Genomic DNA, 19,789 nt, shown 5'->3' with positions numbered 1-19,789 from the left:
TCAGTTTCCATTTGTGAGGGTCTGCCCTGGTCCTGGTCAGCTTGGTTGCCACACAATTTTGCTTTGATGCAATGCAAGATGTCAATAGAGTTGAAACTATGCCATAAAGGTGATCTAGTTCCCCCTTGCTTATTTATGCACCACATTACTGTGGTCTGAAACACTTGAAGAGGCCCTGGGAACCACAAATAATTCAGAGAGTTGACACATTTATAACAGTTATCACCTCTTTTAAGTTTGTGTTTTGGTCTGTCTTTTTTGTCCCAAAGCCTGCATTTTATTCCAATTAAAACTGTCCCCAAGCAAAACTAGAGACATAGTTTGGGACAGGAGGGGAGACTAGGAAGCCTGGATGCTGAAAAATCTGATGTCTCCACAAAAAGATCTCCATTTTGACAAATCCCAAGACTGGAATTTGAAAAGTCAATTGGTGTTGATGCTGGTATCCCTGTATCTTTCTCATGTGGAGACCTGCAAGAGGGATCATGAGAACCATAGATGCAATGAGACCAAAAATCCAGAGGTATTCCCTTGTAGAGGCTGAAGTCTTTGTGAAACCCCTCCCCCCACCCCCCCAAAAAATATCTAGAAATAGTTATTTTTTTTCCTGTGGAAGAAAATCGCTTTGTAAGGAGTAGTCCAGCAGCATCCCAGAAAATTGCTTTTTACTGAGTTGTCCGGCAGGCATCCCAGAAAAAACAGTGCTATGAGGGGAGCGAGAAAAAAAAGAGGGACTCTAAAGATAAGCAAGTCATCTAACTATGGAACATGCAGATAGACAATAGTCTGCACAGGGCTATCATGGGGAGCTAGACACCTTGTGAACACTCGAGCAGTGGACAGCCCATAAGACAAGGCAGATCACTTATAACCTTAAGAAACATCTGAAATTTAGATGAACAGGAATGTGATGACCTGCATCTCTATGGTTACTAAGAAACTCAAATGAGGATGAAGAGGTAACAGGTTGCGAAGTGAAGTGAATGTATCTTGAATTTGGGCACTACCACAAACTAGTCCACAATTGAAATATCCAAAAGAGAGCTCTATAAATCTTATTTCTTTAGCACCAGAAACATTTTCAAAGAGAATCTTTCCCCTAACAGATAAGGAGGGACAGCTTTTATTAACCCCTGAGTCAGCATATGATGTAAAACAGGAAGAAAGAGAAAAAGAGTCTTGTCAGATGGATAAGGAGGAATAATTCCCTGGAAAGGAGGAAGATCCTTTCACTGCTGAATGTAACCAATGTGGATCAAATTTATAACCCAAATTGTCTTCAACAGTTTGTTGCCAAATAAAGAAATGGAAATTCAGGCTTTTTTAAGGGACTGCCAATGAAAGGAAAGGAAAGGTCCATCACATAGTCATTATGACTTATTTGACTGTCCTTTGCTCTGGAAGGTTTCTATTTTCTTTTTAGAACCTTCCTCCCATTTTTTTTATTGCCAAAGCTAAACAAGGGAGCAGAGAATCATTTGGAAAGCTTAGTGGAGAGCTGAAAAATCTGATAGATTCCATGAATCAGCTTTCCTCTCTCATCACACATTTTGACAGCTTCTGCTGCAGAAGGTCCAAAAACTCACTCTCTCTCTCTCTCTCTCTCTCTCTCTCTCTACAAGGGAGAATTCAAAATATCATTTTAAACATCTTCTGAGATTCTAAAAGGTTGTGAAAATACAGCAAAGTAAACCTCCTTAAGACAGTTCCAGTGGCAGCAACCCTGAAAGTATACATACAGAGTCATAAATGCATTTTAAACATTTACTAATTACTTGTGAAATGGAATAAACTAAATGATACAAAGCAGATTTTTCCTCACAAGAGGAAACTGAAGATTCATATAGTCACAATTTGCCAGGATACATTTCAAAATATGAGCCTATCAGTTTAGAATTCTAAAAAATAAAGTTACAGAAGCATACACTTTTTTCCCCAAACTTATAAAAAGCTTTTCTATCCTTATCAGGAAGAGGATTAGAATTAAAAAAGTGTTTAGCAGCAGCTGGATTCACTAACACTACAGCTGCTGGATTGTCTGTGTACTTAATAAAGGACTTTTGACTGGAAATTAATCTGTTTCGAATACTTAATAATTCTGTAAAATTATATATTTTTTATTTATGTTTTTACTTGACGAGTTTAAGTTCACTACTTCTACTACTATTGTCTGATCTGTTTAATATACAGTGATTAACTAGAGATATATGGACTGAAAATCTTCCACATAGAGAAGTTTCTTACACTGTTTTGATGTTTTAAACTTTCAAGCATTGGACTAAACCCCAGAAATATTCACACCTTAGTTATATCAGATCAATACCTTAATGAACTTACAATGGCTTACCAAACTTACAATAATATACAACTGGGTGAAGCAACCCAATCATCAGAGCTGTCCATTAATGGTCAGTCTGTGCTCATGAAGAATGGACTTCCACTTGCACCTGTTCAGCAGGGCAGAAAATAAGGCAGCACATACATTTCTGGCACCTGCTATGATGGAAACTAAAAGGAGCAGTCATTGAATGAAGGTGACAACTGTGATGAAAGCAATGTGCAACAATTTTTTAACGTGATATTTGGGTAGCAGATGACACCTGCCCAGACTCATTCAACTGTCATTGCCGTGTTTCTAACGAGCAAAAACAGTAGCACCTGACTGTGTTCGGCAGAAGGGAGAAGCTGAAATTTTAAGCAATGTAGCAGGAGGCATATCATCATAATTAAACTAGCAAGCTGAGGCATGCACATCTGCAAAGCAGGAGCCAGTATGGAAAAAAATACATTAAACCCAACATATTCATATTACCCTGCCCACATTCCTAATCCACTGCAAGACTTCACACCTCCACCGAACTGTTTTATGAATCGCTTTAGCAGAGGAAAGATGATGAAATAGAACCAGATTCTGGTAATGACTATACTTGTACAAACTGCAACAGAAACAGCAATCTTTGAGACAGCCTGCCATATTATATCCACCTCTGAGGCGGCCATACTTTTACATCTATATTTCCTAACTTAGCATTGTAATAGCAAAAAATAAAAATACACAGGATAAAGATAACATATACTAATTTTCCACTTGCTGAGGTACATGACAATCATGAGTTTTGTAAAGCACAAAGATAAAAGCTCTTCTCTCTGAAGAAGTGAGAACTCAGATAAGTTTGTAACTTGCTTGGTATAAATGACTTGTCAGAAAGGCTAGGGAGAAAACTTTGCCCTTCTGAAACCACAAAGTTATGCAATGAGGCTGAGACAGAGCAAGTTGCAGAAAAAGAGTAAAAGAACACCCACTGCAAGAATCGGGAGGGGTTGTTTACAATAAAAAAACTGAATCTGTGAAGCACATCATTAGAAAATAAGCACAGAGATGTTATGATTATATCTGTATTAGCCACTAAAAGCGGACAGTGCCGGCCATTAAAAACAGCAGAATTGAAACAGCTTAAATTTCAACTCTGCTTCTGCCTGCTGTCTATAAATTTACAACCATTAAAATGCATTTGCAATCAACCTGCTTCCCTTAAACAGGGAATACATAAAGACAAAGTGCTTTCCAACTGCTTTACCTGCTTTCAAATCCAGCAAAATTTTTATACTGTATTTTTCTGTAACTAGTAGTACATGGAGCAGATAAATCGCCATGCACTACAAACAATTATGACAGAATCTCCTATCGTAACTTACTATTATGCATTCTCGACATGGATGCCAAGATTCACCTCTCGAGCTTTGCTCTGGAGGTGAATTTCTGGCACACGTCTCGAACATGTAATATTCTGAGGTCAAATGAGCCAAACATCTAGCAGTATAATGCCACAGACACTTTTTACATTAATATTTGCTTCAGAGTGGAACTTAACCTTTGAACAACCATGGAAGTCCCTCTAAGCTAAGATATTCATGCAACTGAATGGACTTTTTTGTGAAACATTCAATGTGATATCTTTAGCTGCCCACAGAACATGTAGTCATTTTTCCATCTGGTATGCTTCAATAGATGAACATACGACCCCTATTTATGTCATCTCTTGAGACTTTTAGGGTCTCCATTTAATTTAGTTTACACACTCATGCAAGTCGAGTTCACTTTTTTTTTACGTCCCAAACAAGTTGTTGCAAAGTCTTTTTCTTATACTCGTCACCTAACAACAATGATGGACCTGCTCTGCTACATATGTAAAGTATCTATGTTTTGTTTCACATTTACAAGCAAGTTCCTCACCTGTATACAACTGACATCCTTACCTTTCTCTATGGTCCATTTTGTCAAAGTTTTTCAACTTCTATGGATGGTGTACCTCTGAAATGCTGAATACTGCTGCCCCAGTAGCTAGTTTTCTTTTTAATTTACAGATCCTGAATGAGAAGTTGATGTTCTTGTTTTATTGGAGCTTTTCTCCCCGGGCCTCCACTGAAAATGGGTTCACACCCAGATGGACTATCCCGGTCAACAATCAAAACCTTGGCTATACACAATCAAACTTTTCCTCACAGACTCTGCCAAAAGGCAAATTGCATCTACCTTTATCCTTTGATCCTTCCTCTACTCATTATCCACTTTCAAACTGCTTACTAATCAAATCTCAAGACATGAGCAGACCTACAACAAAAAACACCAATTTGCCACCCCTTTCCGAAGCCGGCACTGCACAGTGTTAAGACACAGGACAGTTGCGCAAGTAAACTTATCATAACAGTAAATGTTAGAATGATCACTGCTGCAGTAGCCTTAGTTATATGGGTTATATCCTGCCAAGGATACAACAGCTGGTCAGCTTCCAATGCTTCAGGGTACATGTCCAAACTATCAGGCAGCTAGAGCTGACTAAAACAAAAAAAGTGTGTTGACTGTAAAGCATATACCCCACTTTACATCATTAATGTTTAGGAGGACAGTAAAAGGGAAAAATAAATAAGTAAAACAACTTTTGTTCTTATTAGTAAGTGTATAAAACATTTCCATGACAAACTAGTGTATAAATCATTTCATGATATAAACTGCACATTATATATAGTACAGTTGTTTTGTGTAGTCAGAGAAACAGTAAAATGGGAGTGGGGTCATTTCAGTGACTGATACGTATGTTGAAGATATTAAACAAGTACTTGACAACAGCAAGTTTAATATTAATAGGCGGTTATCTTGAGCTGCTGGCGTGAGGGTGGGATGTAAAAGTGCACCGATTTATATATTATTATTTTACATTCTATTACATTATGTCATATGTATAAATATAAGGGTAAATGTCTGGATTAATGCCCCTGATTTAAGCTATGAGCAAGTATTCATTTTTTACGTGCAAGTAGGCTTGATAAGACAAAAAAATGATGACAGCCATGAAAAGCTACATTTCTTTCATCTACAAAGACTAATTTACTTTATTTTCCATTAGCAAATATTCACTGGGAGTCAAGAAGTCTGGACATGATGGCAGTTGTAAATTCTGTTCTGAGTAAATTTATAAGTGCTGACTGCTACTAAAATGACAAGCTGTCTCTGCAGGAGCAAGCAATTAATCTTGAGAACTTTTTAACATTCCTTGCCAAGGGAAATGCAAAATTTAAAGTTATAATTACAAGCTGTTCAGTGAAAAAGTTTGAAATTTTGGGATTCAAACAAGACATAGCAGCCTCCCTAGCAGCCATAATACTTCAACACATTTAATAGAGCGCTGTATAATTTAGTTTTATTTAAAGATAGCCAATGCACTTTTTCTTAGAGCTAAAATAAAATGTTTTCTGAGAGCACACAAGCTGTTTTTTTACATCTGGAAGAGGAATAGAGATACTTGGGAGCACAGGCTGTAGCATGTGCTTTAACATGAGTAACCTTAATTTTAGGTAAGGTGATGCCCATAGGTGTAGGAGTCCCCGTGGACTATGATGTTTGCAGATGACATTGTGATCTGTAGTGAGAGTAGGGAACACGTGGAGGAGACCCTGGAGAGATGGAGATATGCTCTAGAGAGAAGAGTAATGAAGGTCAGTAGGACTAAGACAGAATGTGTGCGTGTGTGTGAATGAGAGGGAGAATAGAGGAATGGTGAGGATGCAAGGAGTAGAGGTGGTGAAGATGGAGGAGTTTAAATACTTGGGATCAATAGTTCAGAGTAATGGTGAGTGTGGAAGAGAGGTGAAGAAGAGAGTACAGGCAGGATGGAGTGGGTGAAGAGAGTGTCAGGAGTGATTTGTGACAGATGAGTACCAGTTAAGAGTGAAAGGGAAGGTCTACAAGGGGGTAATGAGGCCAGCTATGTTATATGGGTTGGAGACAGTGGCACTGACAAAAAGGCAGGATTTACAGCTGGATGTGGCAGAGTTAAAGATGTTAAGATTTGTACTGGGTGTGACAAGGGTGGACAGGATTAGGAATAAGTATAAGTATATTAGATGGTCAGCCCAGGTTGGAAGGTTAGTTTGGACATGTGCTGAGGAGAGATGCTGAGTATATTGGGAAAAAGATGCCAAGGATGAAGCTACCAGGTAACAGGAAAAGAGGAAGGCCTAAGATAAGGTTTATGGATGTGGTGAGAGGACATGCAGTTGGTTGGTGTGACAGAGCAAGATGCAGAGGACATGAAGAAATGGAAACGGATGATCTGCTGTGGCGACCCCTAACAGGAACAGCCAAAAGATGATGATGAATGCCCATGGGTATAACTGCCGATTTGGGGCAATTGTTCTAATCTGGGGAGTTAAACTTCATTTTTTGAAGATGTACTTGGGGGATGGGGTTGTTCTAAAATATTTTTTAAGTTTTTATTTGAAGATTTTCATTAAAATAAAAATAAAAAGTCTTGAAAATGTGATATACATTCAAATGAAGAGGAGAAGAAACAACTGTATAAAACATCCAGCCTAACAAACATTAGTGTGTGCATGTAACACAAAAGTTGGAAATATACTTTCAAAAAACTGCCCTGTATAATAGCTGGGAACAAGAGCTTTCTATCATAATGGCTATGCCATCCATATTATCTTGGAAAGTAAATGGCCTTAGAGGTATAGTCCAAAAGCAATGAGCAGTGAATTTTGTTAAGTAATGCAGAGTGCAAATATTAATGCTACAGGAGACACATCTGGAAAGAAATGAGCATGTACATTTGACAAAGAAAGGATATCAAGATGGATGTTCAGCAGAATATCAGAGACAAAGGAAAAGGGAAGTAATTTAACTGCTACAGGATCTCCAACAGTAATAGAAAAATTTAAAGTTATTAATGGTAGATTTGTGGTAATAAGGGACTACTGACAAGGGAGAAAGATTAGGTTTGCTATTATTATTATTATTTATACATATTTTGGGAGAAATAATCAGCTTTCAACAGGGAATGCCATCTGTTCTGACACATGGCAATAACTGGAATGCCCACAGTGATACCTTACTAAAAGGATACAATGCCTAAACAACAGGTTACAAGTCTACCCAAGTTCTGCTCATTTTCATAATCAGCACCTACTGCCCCTGCCCAAGAAAGACACAGGTGGAACCCTGGGGTGAATTTATGGTTACCCATCCAACTGTCCAGACTGCACTTGAAAAGGGCCAAAGAAGTGCTCTGCTTTACATGAATTGGGAGTCCATTCCACAGGTGTGGTAACCTCTGGGAGACAAATCTGTCCCTCCAGCAGGTTCTATTAATGTCACATACCAGGTTAAGGTCTTTACAGAGAGCATCCCGTGCGCTATTGGACTTACAGATATGCAGCATTTCCAATAAAGCACAGTCAGAGACTGCCTTATATGCAAGCAGATATCACCACTAAGTAGTCTGTATGAAAAAGAGTAAAGAGTGACAAGTGATTTCAACCAATCCACATAGGGCAGATACTGACATCTTCTGGGGATTCTATGACCACTCCCAGTTTGCAGTCATCAGCAAACTTTGTCAGCCACACACCTTTAGGTTTTACTTGTACTTCAGAGAAATAGATTCCGAACAGTAGAGGTTCCAGGACTGATCCCTGTGGAACACCACTGGTTACGAGTCTGCTGTTGGTGGTGGATTCCCTATTTTGACTGTATGGCTTCTATTTGTGAGCCAGTTAGTGACCCACCTAACAATATAAGGTTGATACCTAGCTGGGTGAGTTTGTCAATAATGCATGAGTGGCAAATAGTGTTAAAAGCTTTGGTCAAGTCCAGGTAGGATGTATGCACAGTCTTCCTCTCGTCCAGGGCTCTGGTCTCAAAGCAGTCCACTGGGTTTAACAGGCATGACCTCCCTTTAACAAATCCAAACTGAGTAGAGTCAAGTGTTTGGAGATTACCTATATCTTTGTTGATAATGTCCATGATGATTTGCTCCATGGCCTTGCATTTAAGGCTAGTCAGGCTAATAGGTTTATAGTTCTCGAGGTCAGTGGAAGCCCTACCTTTATGCAAGAGGATAACAGTGGCCATTTTCCTTTCAGCTGGGATGAAACTGGTGCTTAGACTAGGACTGAAAAGAGTAGCCGATGGTGTTGCTAGTTCTTCTTGGAGCCCACACAGGATGCAGCCTTGGATGTTATCAGGTCCAGCAGATGCTGTGTTTTTGGCCTTGAAGAGGGCGTATATGACCTGCTCTCTAGAGGATACAAGGTGGGGGGGGGGCACGTGAAAGGAATGTCATGCGGTATGTGTTGTGGGGACAGAGGAGTGAAGTTTTTCACATAACCTGTCGGCTAACAGGTTTGCTATGTCCACAAGCTCAGTGTATGCAGTATCATTAACTACCAGTCCAGTTCAGTGTGAATCTGGGTCTTAACTTTTAGGCTACAGATGTAACTGAAGAACGCCTTATGGTTGTCCTTAGTTGAGGACTCTAATTTGGATTAGCGATTGATTTGGAGGCCTATTTATTGTTTAAGCTGAGGAGGGAGTGTTTCTAATTTAGGGCATGCTCCCTCTTACTTTTGGGCAACAATTTCTTCCTCTTATTATATAGCCTGTTAATGGCAGTTGTCCACCAGGCAGGTTTGCTCTTCCTTGAAGAGCTCATTTTGATCCTATCAGGTATGGTTGCGTCAATGCAGTTATACCGGTGGTTGTAAAAAGTACTGATGTAGGACTAGACGTAGTTGCCAGTTCAGTCTGAGGGGGGAGGTGCAGTGAAGCTATTTATACTATCCCTTAAGAAGGATATAATCAGCTTTGGAGAAGTTTTTTTAGTTTAGTTGCTGCTTGGAGGGGGGGGGGGGTCAGCTGCTATAGTTACTTAGAACAAGACTGATATGTGGTCAGATCTGACAAGGGAAGACCTCACAGTGGGGGGTATTACAGCACTCCCCCATATTGGTAAGCATCAGATCCAGGATGTTGGTGCTCCTGGTTGGGGTGTCCACCAGCTGGTCCAGAATGTTGGAGATAATGAACTAGAGGAACCTTTGGGAAAGTTTGTTTGACCATGAGTAATTTACCCAGTCAATGGATGGGTAATTAAAATCACCCAGAACCATGGTGTTCAGATGTATCTTGATGGATTCCAGCAGATCTAAGTAGGCAGAATGGGTGTCCTGATTCATGGAGGGGGTCCTGTAGCTGGTAATGACTTGAACAGGTGTCCTACCAACAGTTAGTTGTACCTGAAGTATCTCCAGGGAATCATACTGTTTAACCAATCTGGAGGTGTGTTTATCTTTAATGAATACTGATACACCACCTCCTTTAGTTTTCACATCTTCTGTTCATGGTCTGAACGTATGGTAGGAGGTGTAACCCAGTATGGCTGGGGTGCTCTCCACAGCCTTGAACTAGGTCTCGCCGACTGCAGTTTCATGCTAAGACTCCTACAATACTCCAACATAACCTTGAGGTAGTTTTCTGATGAAATTTTTAGGTCAGAATTTTGTCCTTGTGACACTTCTTAAAAAAAAGACACTATGGGGATGGCAAGAGCCTTTGACAGTAGCTGAAATCTCAGGGATGACAGATGAAGACCATCTCTGACAAAGCATCGGGGTCTATCGATCAGGTCACCCCAGGATGACAGAAACTGGATCCCCTTAGAACAACACCAGAAACAAAGCCAATTATTGAAGTCAATGGTTTTCCATTTATATTGTGGTGTCATCCTAGGTGACAGTAATATTTTGCTCAAGGATAGGGACATACCTGCCTGTGACACATAAATCAGAGAGTTCAATCGTGTCTCTCTTCATGCAGTTCATGGAGGTAAGTCTCAAATCATTCACAGCAACATATACTATGACAGAATCATAAATGGTACTTGTTGACAGACTTGACTGCCTGTTCAATCTGATGAATCTTGGCACTAGAAAGACAGCTAACTTTGACTTTTTCCTTGTTCAGCTTGGTGAGGGGGATGTCTGTGTGTCTCACTATAGAGTCTCTTATGACCAAGATATTTTGAGTGGATGTGCGTTGCCTTATGGGCTTTGACTGGGAGACATGTGCTTGTGTCATTATGTGTATTGTGTGTTTTGGTTGGCTTAGTATGTATATGTTTTGGAGATCTCTGGTGTTTAGGTAGATTTTTGTGAGTCTATGTGCATGCTGTGTGTCACAAGTATGAGTTGTGGTAGGTGGGCTGACAACCTGCTCTGCATTGCTGTCGATTGCACAACAGAGTTGTGATTCCAGATTCCTAATGTAGGTTCATCTCTCACAAATGGTATAAGAATGATTTAGAAGTAGGGGATTATCAGTGTACATGAGGCAGTTGCTACACTGCCTCAGTAGACCCATGTCAACCAGACTAGTAGGCGAAAAGGAGGGAAACTGACAGTACACGGTCCTAGGAATAAATCTTAGTCTGACTATAACACTTTGAAGAGGGAATGCATCAAGGGAAGGTATTAGTAGGATTAGCCATGAAGAGCTCTGATTTAAGTGATATTTGCAAGGCTAGAGAGAAGGCATCTGTAACCAGCAATCCCTCTGCACAGTAGTCAGTGATGCACAAACAGGTTCAAACACAGGCTTCTTAAAGCAGAAAAACAGGAAACAACCAACGTTCAAATTATCCAATCAAAACATCCTAAACAAAGCCCTTCAACAGTAACTCTAGCTAGATCAGTCCAAACTGTACCTTCCTGCCACAAGGGTATGGGAGGCTACTCCAGACAAAAGATTAACTATTCTACAAGCTCCAAAAGTCACAAACAGTACTAGATTCAGCAAAAACCTGAACCTAGTCTATGCTAGTGTTTTTCAAATGCAGCAAACAAGTAAAATGAACAAAACAAGCAGATGAACAATAATTACAGTTGTAAGAGGAATTCAATTAGCAGACAATCTAAAATATGCAGTAAAATACAGCTGCACAGTTTGTTTAAACAGATATGCTGAAAATACTGTTATTGTTAATCAGAAAGTGCGGAAAACAGTTGAAAATAAGCACTTATCATTTGCAGTCTTTCAGCAGGTATACGGACCGATTCATAGCGCTGTCACTATACTCGGTATCCTAAACGCTCTTTAACAGGTGACCTATGTCTGGCAAGCAAGGCTTCCGCTGATCCAATACTGGCAGATTTTTTTTTACACATCAGCAAGTCAAACAGCATCAGAAGTACTCAGTCTAGGAATATAAACCTCTTCTGCAACATAAACAGAATGGTTTGGAGGGGCTGGTATATCTCACAAAGAATACCTTTGCTCTGGAACAGACTCCTATCCACACAGAACAAAGTTCATCCCTGTCCATACTCAAGTGCAACTTGGATCTAGGGATGGGAAATGGAAATTTTACCCCAGGACTCCTTCATGTACTACTAAAGGCCAGATGCAGCTCCTAAATGCTTTATCCCATGCATGTGCCCCCTCAAATTATTTATGGTATGATCCCAGTAATTCTCATTAGGAGTAATATATAATTATCAACCATGGAATGGGCAAGGCTTATATTTGCAGTGGTACAGCGGTAGCATTGTTACCTCACAGCAAGAGGTTCTCCTGTTCGATTCTCAGCTGGAGTGCCTTCTGTGTGGAGTCTGCATGTCCTCCCCGCGGTCGAGTGGCCTCCGAAACACGTGCGAATGGGCGTGCCTTCGCTGAAGGTTGGGCATCAGTCTGGCAACTCGGCACCATAAAAATCAACTGCCAATCATTAGCGGACCGGAGTTCTGCTGTGGCGACCCCTAACCTGGAAAAGCCGAAAAGACAAACAACCATGGAATGGGCAAGGCCAGCTATGAATATTAATTATAGTAGGTGACTGGTACTTGATTTGGAATAGTGAGAATGTATCCAGGGATCTAGAAGGGAAAATAAAAGTAGATAAAGTTAAAAAGAAATTTATGAAAAGATTTGTTATGGAAGATATAAATTAAGCAGTAGTGACTTGGACAGAATTTACATACTATTCCCTAAGGTACAATAACCAGGTCAGACTAAGTAGAAATTATATTACACATGAACATGTGCATTTAATTGAAAGCTTTGATACATATCCAATAGTTTTTACTGGAGCATTATTAGAAAGGTTAATATATAAATGCAGAGCAATGAAGTAAAACTGAGGTACTGGCACTTTCCTACGGACCCATTAAAAAGACAGGAATTTAAGGAATGGGTAGGGAAAATTATTTGAGTGTTATTAGGAAAGCTATTAATATTTTCAGAAGTGAAAGCTAGTAGGTGATATAAAAATGAAAAGTTTAAAAATAGGGTAGAAATAAAACAGAAAGAGATAGGGTTAAGAAGCTAGAGGAATTACTTAGAGAGGCTGACAAAGGTTAAAAGTATTGCAGAATAAGAGAAACTCATGAACAAGGAGAGACAAATGCAGTATGCTAAACAGAAAATAAGAGAGTATCTGGATAATATGCATAAGTTTAGAAAGACCGATGTTAAGCAACTATTTCTTGATAACGCCTAAGCACAGAAAGTAAAAAGGCAACAGAAAGTAAAAAGTGTTTGCAACAAACTTACGGAGCCTATAACAAGAAAATTAACCAGAGAGCATGTAGAGATATTAGAGATATTTTGGAAATGTTATAAAAAAATATATAAAACAGAGAAATTTGGAAATCAAGAAAAAGCACAAATGGAAAATATTTATGGGGACATGATGAGATGAAGTATTTAGAAATATTATAGATTAAAAGGCTTCTATTATGGCAACTAAGGATACGTGAGAAGAAACTAAATATAATACAAAACCTGAAAAACTGAAAGCTCTTTCTTATGGACATGGATATTAAGATATAAGCAGTGGAAATGTTTTTAGTCCCTTTAGTTTTAATTTCAGGTCAGGTATATTTTTAGTAACCAGAGGAAAAGGTGTGAATAATAATAGAGTTGAAGGAACTTATCTGGGATGGGAGGAAGGCAACAGTTAAGTGGGATAAGTTGATTTTTCCAACAGAACAAGGTAGTTTCGGATTACTAGATTTGAAAGGATATTTTACAGCTATACGGTTAAGGCTCATATACTTAACACAAGCTGAAGTTTATAATTCAAAAAGGAAAGGGATGATAATGAAGCAGGAGGAAAGTTGAATAATGACCGAGTTTGTTTTAGATATATATCAATGCAAATAATTAACCATAGATGTTATTATATTCAAAATGTAGAAGAATTAATTCTTAAAACTAAGCCAACAAGAGAATGGAGAAAGGAGATTTTGCCAATAGGGATGACTGCAAGTAGAGGTATAGAAAAAAGGCAATAGGTGTCTGGAATTTACTGGAGAAAACAGGCAAAGGAACCAAGGTATTGGGAGCAAATAACTAGAGAGGGAAGGGTAAAAGAACGTGACTAGGCCAAAATGTATTATGGACTGCAGACTTTCCCTACCAGGGATTGATGTCAGAATAAAGGCAGAGAGAAAGGTATTAGGGAATATTAAGTGAGAGACCTGTTCTGGTAGTGTTTTTACTTGAATCTAAAACAGAAGAGCTTGTTAAAAAAACTGTGTAACTAGTAATGCATGCAAAATATTGCACGATAACTATAGGGATCATTCAGAGGAGGTTAGATAAGATTGAGAAAAGAGACTGGAAAAGCAATTAACAAGGGAACAATGACAGGATGTCTCTCCCACATGTGCAAAATCCAGAAGGTTTAGGATCTTTGCTTGGTACTGTTTAAAAATGTATTTTTATACACCAAGCAGACTTCAAAGAATTTTTCCTTAGGTAGACAAATTTGCTACAGAAATATTGGGTGAGCAAATGGTTGAGCTGGGACAGAAGAACTAAATTTCCTGGACACAATAAGGCCTTATTAAGTTTAATTCTGGTAGCTGCCAAAAAAAAGAAGAGATGAAAGAACTGGAACCCCCCGACTTAAATCCGGGGCTACTCCCTTATTCCCTCCTCCACGTCTACTTTTAACCTGTAAATATAACCCCCTACCCACTGACACCATCTTTCTTTCCCTGGGCATCGTTGGCTGTTGGGTGTCTGGAGATAGAGGCTTATCCTGAGACTGTGAGTAATTGTTTGTAAGTGTATTATAATTTTCAATTGCACTGTTTTGTGCCAGTATTGTAGTCGTATCACAACTGACAGTCTTCATGTCTATGTGTACTGAATGAACTTTTTAAGTGTTTTCCCTTTGAATGGCTGACTTTTACAAGACACCTGTGAGCGCTATTTCCTATTTTTCCACTTGATATAAGATAGTTTTTGTTTCTTTATGAATGGGTGTGTGTTAGCGAGTCTCCATATTGCTTGTCGTTGTTATCTCTTTCCGATGTTATGTGCTACCTGACACTTCTGTAAGGTACTTGAAATACTTCACCTTGCGCGTTTTCTAGAGTCCTACCTGGATTCCTAACTTTCTTTATCTATTAGTAAACCTAGATGCTTAAACCATTTCTCCACTGTGGCCTATATCTAATACTGTAAATTATACTTTACAAACAAGCTTTAAATTCTGGTTTTGGCTCGTGTAGCGTGAGCGCAGGGGCTTGCAATACTTATTGCATCATTGAATATGTGAGTCGGGCTGCTTAAACGCTGAGCCCCAACTGAAAATATAGTCGTTTTACAGAGCTGTGGTGGCTAGATTTCACGGAATCCTTAGTCTTTAAAGCGGAAATAACATCTGTTAATAGCTAGTATTTTCTATTGGAATTGCTGAGTCCCATCTCTGACCCTTATTCTTTTTTTTAAATAACGCTAACTGTTTCTTCTGTTTGGTGTTTTTGTTGAGTCCTACCTGGATTCCTTACTGTTTAATGAGCAATGCTTGACGCTTAAAGTAATATATCCTTCAAACTCTCTTATACTTGATATTGGGAACAGTAGCGGATTTTACCTGTATTTTTCACTGAAAGTATCCTACCTAGTTTAATATATTGAGCCCCCTCAGAAATCTAAACTTGACAATGTGTGATGCCAGATTTCACCAATTATTATTGTTTCTCACCATTACAATGAACATTTATGTTTGAACCCTTAACTTGAATCTCAAATACTGTTACAAAATGTTTAGCCATGCAAATTGAACTATCTGTCTTTCTAATTATTGTATGTTCTAGAAAGGTTTTTTTTTTCTTCTCCATTGTTTAAATGTTTTGTACCAAGAATTCAGCGCTAATGTTATTGAGAAATGCTGGTGCATTGTAACTTATTTTGCTTCCAATCCTAGCTCTAATTCACTCACTATCTCTCTCTCTTCTTACCTTATAACAGAGTGGTCAATTGTTAAACTCAAGCAAACGTTTTTCCTGCCTACCATCCTCCTGGAAATTAAGGAACCTCAACAACTGAGCCCATACCCTTCACTTCCAAGAGAAACCGACTTACTATGAGAATTTAAGTATGCTCAGTTTCCTTGTTTGACCAGACTTAATCTATTTCTGTATCTCAGGTTAAGCGTCCCTCCTGAATTACCAGCAGCCTACATATTTCCCCATCCCCCATATATACCTCTATTTAATTCCTATTTAAATCTACCTCAACTATTTCTGTTTGCTAGCACATCACAATCCATCCTCTTTTCCCCTTTTGTGCTTAGCCCCCTGCTCTGGTGTCTGTCCCTGCAACTATACAACTGGCCACAAGGTGGCACCCTTATTATTTTTTCTGCTGCTACTTCTCTTTTTCCCACTCTTATGCTTATCTTCTGCCCCCCTTAACCTTTCACATCTGTCCTTTAACTGAAACTTTTTTCCAGAACTGCATTTTAGCCTATCCTCTCTTACCTTACCTTGTTTCTTCTGACTCTAGCTCTTCTACATACTTTATTTCTACACATTAGCTGACTAACTAATACACTTTCTCTAACCTACTGACTTACCTGTTAGTTCTTCCCATTCACTGATTGTTTCCTGCTGAACTCCACTCTCTTGCGTCTTCCCGCTCCGTTCGCCCTTCGGGCTCACTCCGCTCCCCTACCCTGCCCCCAGGGTGTCTACCTTTATACTCTCTTAACCACACCCACCTCTATTCTTCATTTCTTTTTCAACCAACCACTCACTTACTTTTAGCCATGCCCTACACTTATACCTCCACACCCACTAGATATACATCTCCCCCTATTATCTCCAACCTTTCTCACAAAGGCTAATCCTTTTCTCCTCCTCTCGCTACTTATACTTACTACTCTCTCATTACTAACCTCACTCCTCACTTATATCTTCTCACCCACTAGATACAAACCTTCCCCTATTATCTCTACCCTTTCTCACTAAAGCTAGTCCTTTTCCTCATCTCACTAACTATACTTATTTCCCTCTTCTCTTAATATGCCTAACCTATGCCATTATCTACTACTATTTTCATTGTTCACTTCTCTTACCACTACCTATTTCCTTACCTCCTATGAACAACCCCTTCTCAAAACTCTTTTCATACCATCCAAATACACTACTACATCACTTCCTGTTTTATGCACAAGCTTTAATAATTCCACATATAACCATAGCTACATCCAAGCTAAATATCATTGACTTTTTCATATAAAACATCCAATTCTTAACAATCGAAAGTTATTTGACTTTAATCCTAAACTTATCCAATATCATAACTTTACTTTGTTCCACTCCCTTATAGATGGAGACATTCATCCTAACCCAGGCCCAAAGTTTCACTCATCCTTCTCTAACAGTAATGAATCTCATTCTATCCCCTTACTATCAGCCCAATCCTCTAAAACACTCAAAATTGCCCATCTTAATATACGTAGCATCTGCAACAAAATTACTCAAGTTCATGCTCTCCTAGATGTTCACCACTTTGACATCCTTTGTTTAACTGAAACGTGGCTTAAACCAACAATAATAGATACTGAAATTATTCCCCCAGGTTACAATATTATTCGACAAGACCGCATCAAGAAAAAAGGTGGGGGGGTTGCAATTCTTTATAAAGCAGGATTACAAATCAGTAAAATAAACCACAAACTACATTCTGATGGCAATACAGAAATAATTATTTCAAAACTACAACTAAACAACCAGAAATCAGTTAACATCATCTGTACTTATTTCCCACCAGGTAACAATCACGATAAACTAGAAGACTTATTAAGTTGGCTGTCTCTAAATTATCCACAAGAAACAATATTACTAGGAGACGTTAATACCGACTGGAATTTATGTAACAATACCAATCCATCCTCTCTGATCAATTTGCATGGTTTCACACAAGTCATCAATTCCACAACTAGAATAAACAAATCCAATAACAAAGAAAGCATTCTGGACTGGATATTAATAAATGGTCCAGAGCAAAACTATATAACAGGAACCCTACCTGATGACCTTAGCGATCACTCTCTAAGATATATATAATCAGACATAAAACAAATGTTAACATTTCTCCCCCTGTTAGAACTATACGCAGTAAAAAACACTTTGACCAGGAACTGTTCCTAACCGAACTTAAACATTGTAAATGGGAACCCCTTAAGTCCCTTCCAATAAATGAAGCAGTATCCTACTTCAATAATACCTTCCTAACAATCCTAGATCATCATGCCCCAATTCGTACCATAAGAGTGAAAAACAAACCAGCAGCATGGCTCACAAGTCAGACTAAAAAGCTAATCCTTTCCAGGAATAAATCCTGGACCAAATGGCGTACCACAAAACACATAACTGATCAGCAAAATTTCAGGCAACAAAGAAATATAACTAAAAAAGCAATCCTACAGGACAAGAACTTCTATATCCAACTACAACAATCTTCCCTTCAACAACCACAGAAGTTCTGGACCTCTATTAACAGGCTTATATCCCCAGGTAAAGTAGACACACCAACTCCACTTGGCACCAACTCTGATGACCCTACAAAAATAGCAAATGCCTTTAATACCTTCTTTACTACAGCTGTACAAAACTTAGCAAATCAACAAAATCCTGACACTGCCAACTTGCCCGCTACAAGCCCCACCCCCCCCTCCTTTCCACTTAGAACCAATACCCACCTCCTTCATCTCCTCCTTACTTCAAAAACTTAAACCTTCTACCTTCTCAGCTGACAAATTACCTGGGGAATACCTACAACTAGGAGCCTCAGCCATTGCCTACCCAATCTCTATATTAATTAACAGAACAATTAAAGAATGCACTATTCCATCAATCTGGAAAATCTCACATATTATTCCCCTTCACAAAGGTGGTGATTCTACTGAATACTCAAACTACCGTCCCATAGCTCTTCTGTCTCCACTTGCTAAAATAATGGAGAAATGCATCCATAAACAATTAATTACCCACCTACTCCACCACAATCTCTTAGCGTACTGTTAACATGGCTTTCGTCCTTACCACAGTACTACCACAGCCCTACTTTCTTTTACCAAATGTATCAACAAAAATCGAAACAATAATTTCCTGTCGTCAGCACTCTTTGTAGATCTTTCTAAAGCCTTCGATATGGTCAACCATAAACTTCTACTCCACCTTCTGAAGTCCCTATCTCTTGATAAATCCGCCTTGAACTGGTTTACATCCTACTTGGATAATCGTAAACAAGCAGTTCTCTGGCAGAATCATCTTTCTAAACTCCTTCCTACTTCCTTAGGTGTCCCACAGGGCTCTATCTTAGGCCCACTTTTATTCTCCATTTTTATCAATGACCTTCATCTCTCTATTCCCTTCTCTACCTGCATTCAATACACCGACGACTCCACAATTATTTGTTCAGCATCATCCCAAACTGACCTGCATTCTTTCACACAAAAATCTTTCACTACAATAGAAAAATGGTTCTCAAACCATTGTCTTCTCCTCAACTCAAAAAAACCCAAATTATTGCTGTTTACACCCTCACACTCATCTCCCCCTCTTCATTTTACATTGGAATCTAACAATGGTACCATTATTTCTCCCGACACTACCACCAAACTCCTAGGAATCACAATAGATAATCAACTTAAATTTAACACTCACATTAACACTACAATAAAATCTACCAACAAAAAACTCGGATCCCTGTATAGAATTAAGCAATTTCTAACACCTCCAGCCAGAACTACAATAGCAAGAACTCACTTAATCTCTACCCTATTATATGCCTCCCCCATCTATACTAACCTGTCCCAAAACAATCTTAAACTAGCTAGATCTTATAATAACATTGCCAGATTCGCCACTAACTCACCATATAGGACTCATCACTGTCAAAACCTAAAACAACTAGGCTGGCTTGAATTACCTCACCTCCTACAATTCAACCAACTTATTATTGCCCATAAAGTCCTTTATCAACCAAACAATACCCCTACTCTCTCTACCCTCATAACACCATATTGTAACCTGAAAAAGCTACGCTCAACAAAAAAAATGCTGATGCAAACTTCTTTATCTAATAACTCTGCAGGAGACTCTCTTTTTCTAACTTTGTTGGGAAAATATGGAATCTCCTACCAATTGA

The sequence above is a fragment of the Protopterus annectens genome, chromosome 1.part0 (genome assembly GCF_019279795.1).
Source record: "Protopterus annectens isolate FY-2018-M chromosome 1.part0, PAN1.0, whole genome shotgun sequence".
Lineage (NCBI taxonomy): Eukaryota > Metazoa > Chordata > Ceratodontiformes > Protopteridae > Protopterus > Protopterus annectens.
Note: the sequence above shows the minus strand (reverse complement) of the source record.